At 48.6% G+C, this 12,490-nt stretch overlaps 1 long non-coding RNA gene across 1 annotated transcript in view; it reads left to right on the top strand.

The window, feature by feature from the left end:
• Positions 1–12,490, top strand: part of LOC307193301 — a 386,923-nt gene that overhangs the window by 120,289 nt on the left and 254,144 nt on the right. The gene's annotated exons all lie outside the window — the stretch shown is intronic.

The raw sequence follows: 12,490 nt of genomic DNA, 5'->3' as shown, positions 1-12,490 counted from the left end.
AAGCCATTGGGATATCTGGGGAAGGGCGGCCGGGCCAGGGCTGAGCCGGGAGGATGCCTGGTGCCCTGAAGGAAGAGTGGGGGGGAGGGGAGGGGAGGAGAGAGAGTGGGGTGGGGGAGGGCTTGGAGGACCTTGCAGGCCAGCGTAAGGACTTTGGATTTTACCCTCAGTGAGATGGGAAATCACTGAAAGTTTTGAACAGAGGAATGACATAGCTTACATTTGCAAAGGGTCATGCTGGCTGTGGTATAAGAAATACTCAGTGTGTGCGTGTGTGCACGTGTGCTTGTGTGTGTGCACGTATGTGTGTGCACGTGATGGGGAACAGAGGCTAGAAATGGGAGACCAGTAAGAAGACTCTTGCCATGGTCCAGACAACACAGGGTGAAGGCGTAGGCTAAGGTAGTCGCACTGGGAGTGGTAAGAAACAGTGGATTCCATTTATTTTTTGAGAGCAGAGCTGACGTGATTTGTGATGAATTGGAGGTGGGAGAGACTTGAAGCCTTCTGGCCTGGGTATGAGAAAGGAAGGAGTTGCCATCTGCTGAGCAGGGGCAGATGGAGACAGAAGCAGGTTTGGCTGGGGTGGAGTGGGGGAGTCCGGAGTTCAGTTTCCAACCTGCTAAATTGGAGATGCCTCTAAGACATCCCAGTGGAAACGGAGTGGCTGATTACTTGTCTCCCTGTGCCTGGTCACCTCATCAGGAGATTGGAGCTGTTAATGATACCCACCTGCTCCACAGAGGGTTGCTGTGAGGCTTGAGAGTTACCAGGTTGAAGTACTTTGCCAGAGCTCATACTAATCACTCAAATGTCATTGTCGTGAATATCCTTGATTAATTCACATTTTCTGAGAAAATTCATACAAAAAGGAAATAGCACGTTGAGTCCATCCCTAGACACATAGAATGGGAGCCAGAAGTGATCTTTAGTCTCCACTAATTCCAACCCTCATTTTATGGACGAGAAGACTGACTGATGACCAGGGACCAGGGAGGCTCATGGTGAATCTAGAATCCAGGTCTGGAATCCAGGGCTGCTGCCCCTGAAGCCTGTAATCCTTCCATGACATAGTACTTTGCATGGAATGTTTTCCCCCCAGGGTCTCGGTTTTAAAGGGTGTTTGCTAAAAACCCAAGATGATGCTTAGCAAGGCTTCTCAGAGGTTTAATATTCAGAGAGCAGGGAGCGTTCTGGGCCCGGGAAGAAGGCACCGTGGGTGAGGTTCACATCACACCTTGTTCAGAAGTGTGAGATGTGGGAGGAGTGGTTCAACATGTCATAACCTCCAGGGGACCAGGCCTCAGCATTCAGCCCTGCAAGGAAGGCTCTTTTCTTTGGTGAAAATATCCCATGATCCACCTTCCTCAGTCACGTGGGCATGTTCAGCCAGAGGGAATGGAGGACAAGATAGATGGATCTAGGTTAAGTCAGTGCCCCCGAGAGGCTCCTTTTCTTCCCATCTCACCATATCACCTCTTGCCCTCCAGCCCCCGAACCCCCAGCTTCTAGGTTAATGCTGCCAGAAATTATATGTGTCTGATCTTTTCCATTCATCTTCATATGGTGATTAATGCATAATTTATTCTTGAGCCCTTTTGAGAGTCTGAAGTTTCTGCAGAAGGGCTTTGTGGCAGGCCTGGAAATGAGTGCATCAGATCCTTTTCCATTAAGGCCTGCAGCAGCTGTGAGTGCTCGAAAGTTGAGGGCGGGTGTATTCCCAGGGCTTTCTAACTCTTTCCAAAGTGGGGACTTTTCTCCACTGAACCAGAGGAAATGAGCAACCTCTTCCCTTGCCCGTGGGAACGTGCACTCAGCTGATCACGCTGATGATCTAGAAAGGCTTTCCTCTGTCCCGAAGCTCTAGGCCCCACCTTGTGGTTTAGCCCAGCGCATGCTGAAGAGCGGAGGAGGTGGTGGGCAGCAGGCCTCAGCCAATGCAGATCGAATGTGAGAGGCCGAAGGGTCTGGACTCTGCTCAGAGCCTGCACGGCTGCTTCCCTACCCAGCACCCATTCTCCTCTTTCCCTTGGTGACAAATGCTAATTTTGTTTGTAGCAGGAATGTTACAATGAGATGGAAGAGACGCCTACTGAATGGAGATTCTGGGAGAGCTCTTGCTTTTCTGATAAAAAAAAAAAGCACAAGGTCTAGAGTAGGAATTTTGATCATGAAAATGAAAGCCCCAGACTAAGGATGGCAAAGCAGAGGGACACAAGGAGCTTGGGACTTGGCTGTCACTAAGGATGTGCTGTTCCAGTTCCTCACTTGGACCTCTTGCTGGGTGAGAAGAAACCATCCCCATCTGACTAAGCTGGTGTTTGGAAGTTTTGTTCACACTGCTGAGAGTGGTCCTAAATGCTGCCCGCGTCTCCGCGCTTCGGGTGGAAGCTTGGCTCTGACACTCACCTGCTGTGCAGCCTTAGGAACAGTACTTGAACTCTCTGAACCTCAGTTTCCCCACTTCTATTGGGTTGGCCAAAAAGCTCATTTGGGTTTTTCGTAATGTCTTGGGGAAAACCCGAACGAACTTTTTGGCCAACCCAATAACACGAGGACAATACTGTTTTCCATGCACGTGGGTTCTGAGAGAATTCCAGGGACTTCTGCAAGTGTGACCATGGTGGACTGCCGTTGTTGATCGCCTCTAGGCTCTGTCCCTCTGAGGGAAGGGGAAAGGGATGTGTGGCAGCACAGGGAGGGAGGGAAGGAAGGAGTCTTTGGAGGGGGAGGGACCAGGAAGCAGAACCCAAAGGTGTGAATTTGCCTGAGGCCAAGGCCCGGCTCAGCTAAGCTTCCTCAAGTGTTTCTTGCAGAGGAGGGAAACCAGGGCCTGGTGTGCAGGGGCAGGCACCTGAGTGGTTCAGCTGGTGGGGAGTGTAAGGTCCCTGGGGCTGGTCTTCACACTTACATCGTGAGGATGATGAAAGAAGTGTGTGTGCACGTGCATGCGTGCGCCGTGTCGGGCCTTGGGCAGTGGTAGGTCAGGGAGTGATCTTTTAAAAACCCTTCACTGCTTCTAGGCACATACCCAGGAGGAGGATTGGGGAGTGACAGCTAAGGGACGCAGGGTTTCTTTTTGGGGTAATGAAAAGTTTCCCAAACCGAGTGTGACGATGGATGCAAAACTCTGTGAATAAACAAGTCATCGAATCGTACACTTTAAATGGACGAGTTGTATGGTATTTCAATTCTGTCTCAAGTTGTTAAAAATGAAAAAGAACACTTTGTTAGTTTCTTATTGCCAAGGATAAAGGGTCTTCCAGAACTGACTTCTGCTGGCCTCTCTGCTCTGGTGTCTGACCAGTATCTGCTTGCCCTGGTGTATCTTTACCTGCAGCTGTGGGAACGATTTGTATCCTCTTGGCTATGTCATGTGGCTTCATGCCTCTGGGTCGTGCTACTTGTTGATCCCTCCTCTTCGTCTAGTGGAATCCTCGCTCTGGTCCTGCAAAATGAAGCTCAATTATTTACTACCTACCGTGTTTCTGGCACAGTGCCAGACACCTGCTATATGTCAGGCATAGAACCAGGCACTGTAAATATATTTTCTCATTCTATCTGTTAATGAAACCCACGTGTGTGTTAGATAGGGTAAGTAACATTAGCTGCTGTGACAAATGACCCTAAAATTTCAGTGGGTTAACGCAATAAGGTTATTTTTTGTTCATCTCATAGCCAGTGTGGCCCGTGTGTGTGTGTGTGTGTGTGTCTGTTGGGCTGGGGGGCTCTGTTCTTAGTAGTCTCTGAGGGACTCAGAATCTTTCATCTAGTGGTTTCACTTCCTATAGGGCCTCTCAGTCCTCTGCTGGGTGTTTGCATCCTGCTGGCTAAAGAGCGAGAGACAATCCAGGGAAGATTTCAGTGGGAGAGGTTTCAGAGGACAGTCCTGGAAGTGACGTTCAGCCGTCCTATCCGCCTCCCGCTAGCGAGAGCTCATTCCTGTGGGCACTGCAGGGAATGCTGGGAAAGGTCTAGACGTGTGCCCAGGGAGACAGTGAACTAGATTGGGTTAACACACAGCCTTGTGCCTGTCACAAAGAGATAGTCATTATTGTCAGTGTTCTACAGATTGGCTAATCTTAGCCATCTCATAGCCAAACAATGAGCCTTTTCCCTGAGAGAAAGTGTCTTCTGCTGTTCTGTGGTTCCCTGTAGCTTGCACAGCTTCTGACACACAATCGCACCCAGCACACTTCCACCCAGCACGCTTCCACCCAGCACGCTTCCACCCAGCATACTTCTCTTGTGCTGGGTGGAATCGGAGAAGCTAAAACTTACGGCAGAGTGGTGAGTGATTCGTAAATACGTCCCCACTTCTCTGTGACATTCTGGTTTTCTACTCTAGCTGGCAGCCCTTCCCCTCCGTTGGAAGGTCGACAGCGGAATCCCTGGCTGCCACCCGAGGCTGATGCCGCACAGAGAGACTCTTGCGTGCCAGGTGGGCAGCCCAGGGCCTTTTGGAATGCTTCCTCTCTGGGTTTCTTCAATGGGATCAGAAAAGTCTAATGATGCAGAAATACTATGGGGGTAGGATGGAGGAACAACTCTGCTGAACCCGGTAGTTCTTTCTCCTTAAGGAGAAAGAATAGATAGTTATCCCAAAGCAGAGGATTATTGGTTTATGATAAACCGATTGTTTTAGAGGGAAACTTTTCCCCTGCTTCTACCAGGCAAGCTCAAGCCCAGGTTCAAGTGCTGGTCCTGGAGGGTGTTCCACACTCACCCTCTTCTTTGCCGTGCACTAGATGTTATGCGTGACCCTTCGGAGATATTCTGTCCTCTTCCTCCTCTGTCCTTTCACTGGGGAAACAGCCCTTGAAATTTCATATTGTTTCTGATCCAGACCTTTGACTCAGCAATACCCAAATGGCTATTTCTTTCTTTTTCTTAATTGTCTTTCCTCCCCTCTCCCTCCATGACCTAATCAGTGATTATCTGAGAATGGATACAAATGAAGGAGAGAGGGGTAAAGGGCTAAGAGGGGAGAAAAAGGCCCCAGAGAATGGAAATCATCAAAAACAGACTGGAGATACAGCTGAAAGAGCTTCATCATTATTAATTTAGGAAGCTTAAAGAGGGTTGGCGACAAGAAAAGGGCAGTAAAAAGTCCCAGTGATAAGCCTGCCGGGCTTGAGAAGGTTGTCCAGTCCTCTGAGAGCCAGGACAATCCCAGGCTTCTCATTTCCTTTGTTCCTCCACAGGGTCAGGGGAGTGCATCGTGCGGGCAGCAGGCCCTAGGGGCAGACGGCGCAGAGCAGTCCTGCAGCGGCTGGCCCACCCCTGTGGGTTGTTGGCAGGGCCTGAGAAGGCTCAGCGGTGCTGGGCGGTCTCTTGGGCATGTCTAATGGAATATGACTATTTAGTCATGGGTCTGGCCCGGACTTGGACCAGTCAGAATGGAAGTCGCCTACCACACTGAATCCAGGTGCGGGCAGGCACCCTCTGTTGCCAAGCCTTGCCTGTTTAGTGAAATTGCTGGGTTTTTGGGGTGAGACCGGGGGTTTTAGGAGAGGGTGGGGGCAGCTGAGGTAGTGTGTGGGAGATGGGCTTGGGGAGGGGTTTTCGGCCGCTAGTGTGCAGCATTTCAACATCTTAATGGGTCCAGCTGTCCCGGTGCACGCCAGCTGAACTCCCACATTGGAGCATCACCCCTATAGCTTGTGCTGCTGTGGGGATGGAACCACATTCGAGCCACGACATAGCACTGGATCTCTTTGGTGGAATCCCTCATTGGCTCAGTTGGAGAAAGTCAATCAGGCATTGTAGCTGACAATTTCCAAGAGTGCCAAGTTTCAAGCAATACCGAGCCTAGTTACCCTTGACTTTTCTGACTTTCCCAAATGTGTTTTTCCCTGGGAGGCCTCCTCCTTCCCTCCGCGCAGCACTCTTTGGTCTCTTTCCCTCTTGGGCATCTTAGTCTCAATTCCTTGGGCAGGTCCCGTGTATTTTAATCAAAGGCAAGAAGAAGGCAGCTCACAGGTTGTCATTAGGATGATAGGATGTGAAATGACCACTGGATTGTTTTCATTTCTCCAAGACAGCAGCCTGGTGTTCCGCGTTGTCAGCTCATTAGAGGATGTCACTGAGAAATGCAAAGTAGCCCCGTTCCAGCACCATCAGCCCCTTCTAATTCCCTCAGCACAGGACATGAGAGCTGGAGCACGCTAATCTGGTCTCATCACTTGGGCAGAGGAGTGTTTTACTGGGCTCACTCAGAGGTGGCTGCAGGGCTAAAACAAATTCAGGCACTTTCTTTCTTTTTTTTTTTTTTTTTCTGACAGCAGGTATATTTCCACGATGTATATGTCCGCAAGATCTCTATCTCTCTCTATCTCTATCTCTCTCTATCTCTATCTTTGTCTCTGTATCATTTCCTACCTTGTTCCGGAAAGGATTTAAGGCTGCTTTCAACCTGACATGCTTCAGCTTAAACTTGAGCTAGGCGGCTCTGAGATATTAAACTCTTTAAGAAAAGAGAAATTAGGAGATAGCAGTTCCCTTTGTAAAAGAATTCTTGACTTTAAACAAATGACATACTTTCTGACTTTTCAATATAATTTAGGCTACCTAAATTTATAATAAAGTAAGAAGCCCTTTCTTGCAGCAGAATGTGTTTGGAATTGCCTCACAGTGTTTCTCACTCTTTCTCCTAAAACGCCCTGATGCCAGAGGACCAGAGGTCTCTGCACCCTGGGGTCTTCATGTAGCTCAGAGGGACCTGCAACAAGTAGAAACTTCTTCAAGGTCACATGTTCTAAGTGTGAATGGTACTCTGGCGTGCTATTCCGTAGCCTATCTGTTCATATAAAGTTCTGTACCTGGCCTGTGATATTGAAGAGGTTCCAGACTTTTGGCGGGGCTGACCCTCCTCATGGTCTCCCCGGCCCGCCTGCACCTCTGCCTGGAGGACTTGTTCTTCCATCTGCAGCCCAGGAGAAGGGGCCTGGGAAATTCCTAGTCTTGGAGAGACCAGAGGCCCGGAGTTCAGAACAACTCTGGCATTTCCAGGCCTTCTTGGCCCCCTAGATCCAGCCTATTTTGTCATTGTATCCTCATTATTGGGCGTTCAGGACAGTCTGTCCCATTCCTGGGCCTGCTGACCGAAAGAGAGGATCTGGAAATGGGGGTGGGTGTATTGCCCGCTTTCAAAAATTTCCACTTGCTTTAAGTTTGAGTTGGGGTGAAACCACTCTCTTGAGTACAGTTGACCCTTGGACAACGTGAGTTTGAACTGCATGGGTCACTGATATGTGGATTTCTTTCACTAACTACCTGTTACAGTACTACATGATCTGGGGTTGGTTGAATCCGTGCGTGTGAAACCACATATACTGAAGGCCGATTGTAAAGTTAAACTTGGATTTTCCACTGTACAGAGGGTTGGCACCCTTAACTCCTGTGTTGTTCAAGGTCAACTGTATAAATATTTCCATGTGTAAAATGTGGTTCAAAAAATTCCATCATTAGAGAAAAATAAAATGCTACAAGGGCTATTTATGTCTTAACATGCATAATTAGATGGTGATTGCTAACTACCACTGAAAGGAACCAGGGCTCCTTGGAGAAGTGGCTGATACCAGTCCAGGAAAGTAAATACTGTACACAAGATGACCCTAGAGGATCTTGTCATCCTGAAATGCAAGCAGACTTTTAAAGTCTGCAAGGGTGTGTCAGAAAGACTCAGAAACCCCCCTGAATAAGCTCCATATGTCCAAAGAAGGTATAATTTAGGCATCAGTAAAGATAATCACTGTAGTGGTTGGAACATACCCAGTCCCTTTATGCGCTCAAGTTTATACATGATTCTTATAAGAAAAAATCTTTATTGGTCACCTTTGGAAGAGTCTAGGAAACTACCTTATTAGTTTGAAAACTGGTAAATGAAAGAATTAAACATTAGCTTACATTTACTCCATGAATTCTACCTTGGGGAAATCAAATAGTTGATTAGGAAGTTTTTCTTTATACCAATATTAGTGCTAATAAATTTAAAAAAATGAATGATGAAATTAGAAATATAACATTTTGCAACCCCAGGTGAATAAATGGATCTAGGCCAGGGTTTCTCAACTTTGGACTGTTGCCATTTGGGGCCAGATAATTCTCTGTGCTGGGGGGACTGTGCATTGTAGCAGCATCCCTGGCATGCACCCGCTAGATTCCAGTAGCATCTCTTCTCCTAGCTGTGATGACCAAAACTGTCTCGAGACATTGCCAAATGTTCCCTGGGAGGACAAAATCCCCCTGGTCGAGAAACACTGCTGTAGGTAATAATCACCAGTGGCTGTGATAACATCACAAAAAGAGTGACAACCAGACTTCACGCGTCTCCCAGTGGAAGCACACACCACCACCTTTGAAATTCTTGCCGAACCGGAACAAAACCAAACTGGTGCGAACTAACTCTCTACATCTAACTTCCACGGAGATGTGAGAGAGAGACACACACACACACACACACACACACACACGCGCACACACACACACACACACACACACACACACACACACACTAACCAGCATTACAAGGATGCAATCATCAAAATCCAGACTGTGTCAAAGGCTAAGAGCCCACGACATAGTTTATTCAGCAAAAAACTGTAAGGAATAAGCAGTGGTAGAGGAGGAGCCTGTAGGTTTTAAGAGTATCACCAGCCAATTACACCGCCGAGCTCATGTTTGTATCCGAATTTAAACAAACTTAAAAACTATAAGATTCATGAGAAAATGTAATGACACTGAGGAATTATCATTATTTGTTTTTAGGTCTGGTAATGGTATTGTTAATATGTTTTAAAAAGTCCCTTTCTTTTAGTGACACGTACTGAATAGTTACACATGAAATAATAGGAAGCCCGGGGTTTGCTTTAAAATAACCCAGAGAGGGGGGTGCATAGATGAAATAACATTGGCCATGTATTGATAATTGTTGAAGGTAGTTGATGTTGATGTTGACGTGCTTTTCGTATGTTTGACTGTCTTCATAATAAGTTTTTATAAAAAGTTAAAAAAATGGAGCTTCCCTGGTGGCGCAGTGGTTGAGAGTCTGCCTGCTGATGCAGGGGACGCGGGTTCGTGTCCCGGTCCGGGAAGATCCCACATGCCGTGGAGCGGCTGGGCCCGTGAGCCATGGCCGCTGAGCCTGCACGTCCGGAGCCTGTGCTCCGCGGCAGGGGAGGCCACAGCAGTGAGAGGCCCGCATACCGCAAAAAAAAAAAAAAAAAGTTAAAAAAATGCATGAGCCCTCAGCGGAAATTCCAATATTAAGAGAAGGTTACATTTAGTCCAACCCATCTTCGGATGCCGCCAGGGATCTGAGGGTAATATACAGTATAGAGGCAACGTGAGTCCCATTTTCTGCCCTGGATCCCGTGTCTGCACGTGGGTGCTCAGGAGTGAGTGGAGATGAACAGAGGGCTCAGCCTCGTCCTCGTGTTAATTAGCCATTAATTGTTCTAAGGAGTGGATTAACTGACTCATGATTTTCATAAATTTATTCGCCCTCCAGTTAATGAAGAGCCTAATGCAGTACCTTTGGCATATATCATTCCTTCGTGGGACTGGCATGTCCTTTTCTCCAAACTACTGAGCTTGGCTTTCCAGGGAATGACAGCCGCTCAAGTTCTGGGCTTGAGGAAACCAGTGTGGCAGAGAGTAGAGAGATCCGGGGGCACAGGCTGGAAAGGATAAAAATGTCCAGGTGAATTAATAATGGACATGCACTTCCTGCCTGCGTGCAGGCACGGGGAGCCTTGCCGGGATCTGCTGCCAAGATAATGGTTTTGAAAAGTTAACCTTTGTTCCATCCCTTCCCTCCCCCAGCCCTTCATTCTCCCTTTGCCAGCTCCTCCCTCCTCGGAGCAGCCAGGCCACCTAATGCTCCTTGCCTCGGTGGGGGGTGTGGGGGGAAGGATGGGGTAGAATGGAGAGCGAATGGCCTGCCTGCTTTTTGCTGTCTTACACCTGTTTCAAAGGACTACACCCTTAGGGAGAAATGTCAGGAGGGGAGCCTGGGTCCCTGCACCCATCATTACCCCCAAATCTAGGCGAGGTTTTCCCTGGGGATAAGAAAGGAGTAAAGACAGTGGGTAAGTGGTAATCAGATGGAGAGGTACCCTGCCTCCTCCTTCCAGGGGCTGACCGGTGGCCTCAGCACACATTGCAGAGACTTCCATGGCCCTGTGTGGCCCGGGCCGGAGCAGGATGACCCCCTGCCCTTCACCTGTCTGTGAACAGAGGACGGGGAAACGCCTGGTGGACAGTGGCGCAGGCTTCCGGTGGACCTGCGGGCCGATGGCTGCCTTCTGCACCTGCGTCCGGCCCGTGCCGGCCCCGCTTACGAGATCTTGCTCCACGTAAAATGCTCTGCCCAGGGGAAAGGAGGCTCCAGAATTAACAGCGACCAAGTTTCTTCCCCTCCGGCAGGGTGGGGGGCTGCAGGAGGCCCTCGTGGGCTGAGGTTCAAGCCCACCACAGCAAACACACCCAGGTGAAGGTGGCAACAGTAGCGCGTTGTACGTGATCATCTTGCTTGCTTTTTCGCTACTTTTTCTCATCAGCACCACACACACACACACACACACACACACACAAAGTATACACGCAAAGCTTTTTCTCGCGGTGCACATTATGTTTTTTGGGTGCGCATGCAAGTGTTTCAAGGGACGATTGTCCACGAGCCCTCTGTCTCTTAAGCACTCAGGGAAAAGATTGCCTACAAATTCTGAGCTTGTTGGAACTCTGTGGTTGCAGGTGATGGGACTACCGTTTGAACTGGTTCCCACAAAGAGAAACCCTCTGTTATAAAATCTGGGATGTGGACCCAGTGATAGGGTCGGAGCTGGGGGCAGGGCGTGGAGGACACCCAGAACTGTCTCTCATCTCTTCCCTCTGCGCCGTCTCTTCTCTTCACGCTGCACGTAGCCAGGCCCACAGCAGCGCCCGTGTTTGATACAGAACAGCAGGGTCAACATCAGGCCTGTGAGCCACCCTACACCCACTGAGTCAGGGTCCCTGGGGAAGTGGCCTGGGAATCTGAGTTTCAAGAAGACTTCTTGTGTAGTTCATTCTTATTTACGCTAAAGCTTGAGACCCTCTGAATGACAGCTTTAGCCATTGGAAAGAGACTGAAACAATGGTGTCCTTGCAGAATAATCCTAGAGAAAGGGCCTTGCTGGCCTAGCTTGGAATAGGTACCCGTGCCTGTCTGCTGTGGATTAGGGGGTGAGATCGTGTTACAACACAGTCATTCCTCTGAAAGCACTTGGGTGGAGTGAAGAGGGATGCCTGAAGGAGGAGAGCGCTGTTCCCAGGGGAGAGAGGGTCAAAACTACAGGCATCTACACCTCATTTTGGGCACCACAGAAGGTGATGATTTCAGGCTTCTGTGGTTCCCAGCCAGAGGTTCTAGTGTTCCTTCCCAAATGCCTTCTCTCTTGATCTCCGTGACCCTGTGCCCGCTCCATTTCCCTTACACTTCATGACTCCTCTTTTGAGGCCCCCTTTGTTTGCTTGTCCTTCCTCGTGTTTTCTTTAACCTGGCACAGCCCAACCTTCTGCCGTCAATCCTCCTATTTTTCACCTTCTTCCTCCAAAAGCATCCCCTACCTCATATATGCAGATGACTGTTGTCGGGTAGTCTACACACTTCCAATAGCTGAAGGACTCATCCTCATTCTAAAAGCAACGCTGCCCCAGTGTAACCCAGAGAAACAATAGACTCATCTGGTCCAGTCTAGAAGGGACTGCTGAATTTTGGGAAACTGTCTAGCCTCCAAAGGAACATAAAAATAACCCAAATCCTATATTCACATTTTCAAAGACCATCAAAAAAGGAATCTTAGCACAGAGTAAACAGCAATTGGTTCTTTTCCTACTTGACTCTCTATCCCAACCTCCCCCCGAATTATTCAGAGACTCTCACTCTCCAAATTCTAGAAAACTCTTCATCCCTTCCCTTTATTCCTTACTCTGAATATTTGTGTCCTCCCCAAAATTTGTACGTGGAAACCTAATCACAGCGGTTTTGTGATGGTATTTGGAGGTGGGGCCTTTGGGAGGTGATTAGGTCATGAGGGTAGTGCCCTTAGACAAGAGACCCCAGAGAGCTCCCTCCCCTCTTCTGCCACATGAGGTTATAGTGAGAAGAGGGACATCTATGAACCAGGAAGCAGGTTCTCACCAGACGCCTAATCTGCTGGTGCCTTGATCCTGGACATCTTGGCCTCCGGAACTATGAGAAATGAATTTCTGTTGTTTTTAAGCCACCTGTATGGTATTTTGTTACAGCTGCCCGAATGAACTAAGACAGAAACTCTAGATTCTCTTCTCTTTTTTCCAGCTGATATCCTGTTTGTCATCAACTTTTCTAGGTCCTATTGCAGAAATGTCACTTGGCCTTGCTCCTTTTCTCTCTTGCCACTGTCAAAGCCTTGCTTCAGATCTTCCTCAGATCTTGGTAGGGCTGCTTCAGAGTCTATTAGCTCGT

This window comes from Stenella coeruleoalba (genome assembly GCF_951394435.1).
Source record: "Stenella coeruleoalba genome assembly, chromosome: 10".
NCBI classification, from domain to species: domain Eukaryota; kingdom Metazoa; phylum Chordata; class Mammalia; order Artiodactyla; family Delphinidae; genus Stenella; species Stenella coeruleoalba.
Note: the sequence above shows the minus strand (reverse complement) of the source record. Positions and strands in the feature narration are given on the sequence as shown.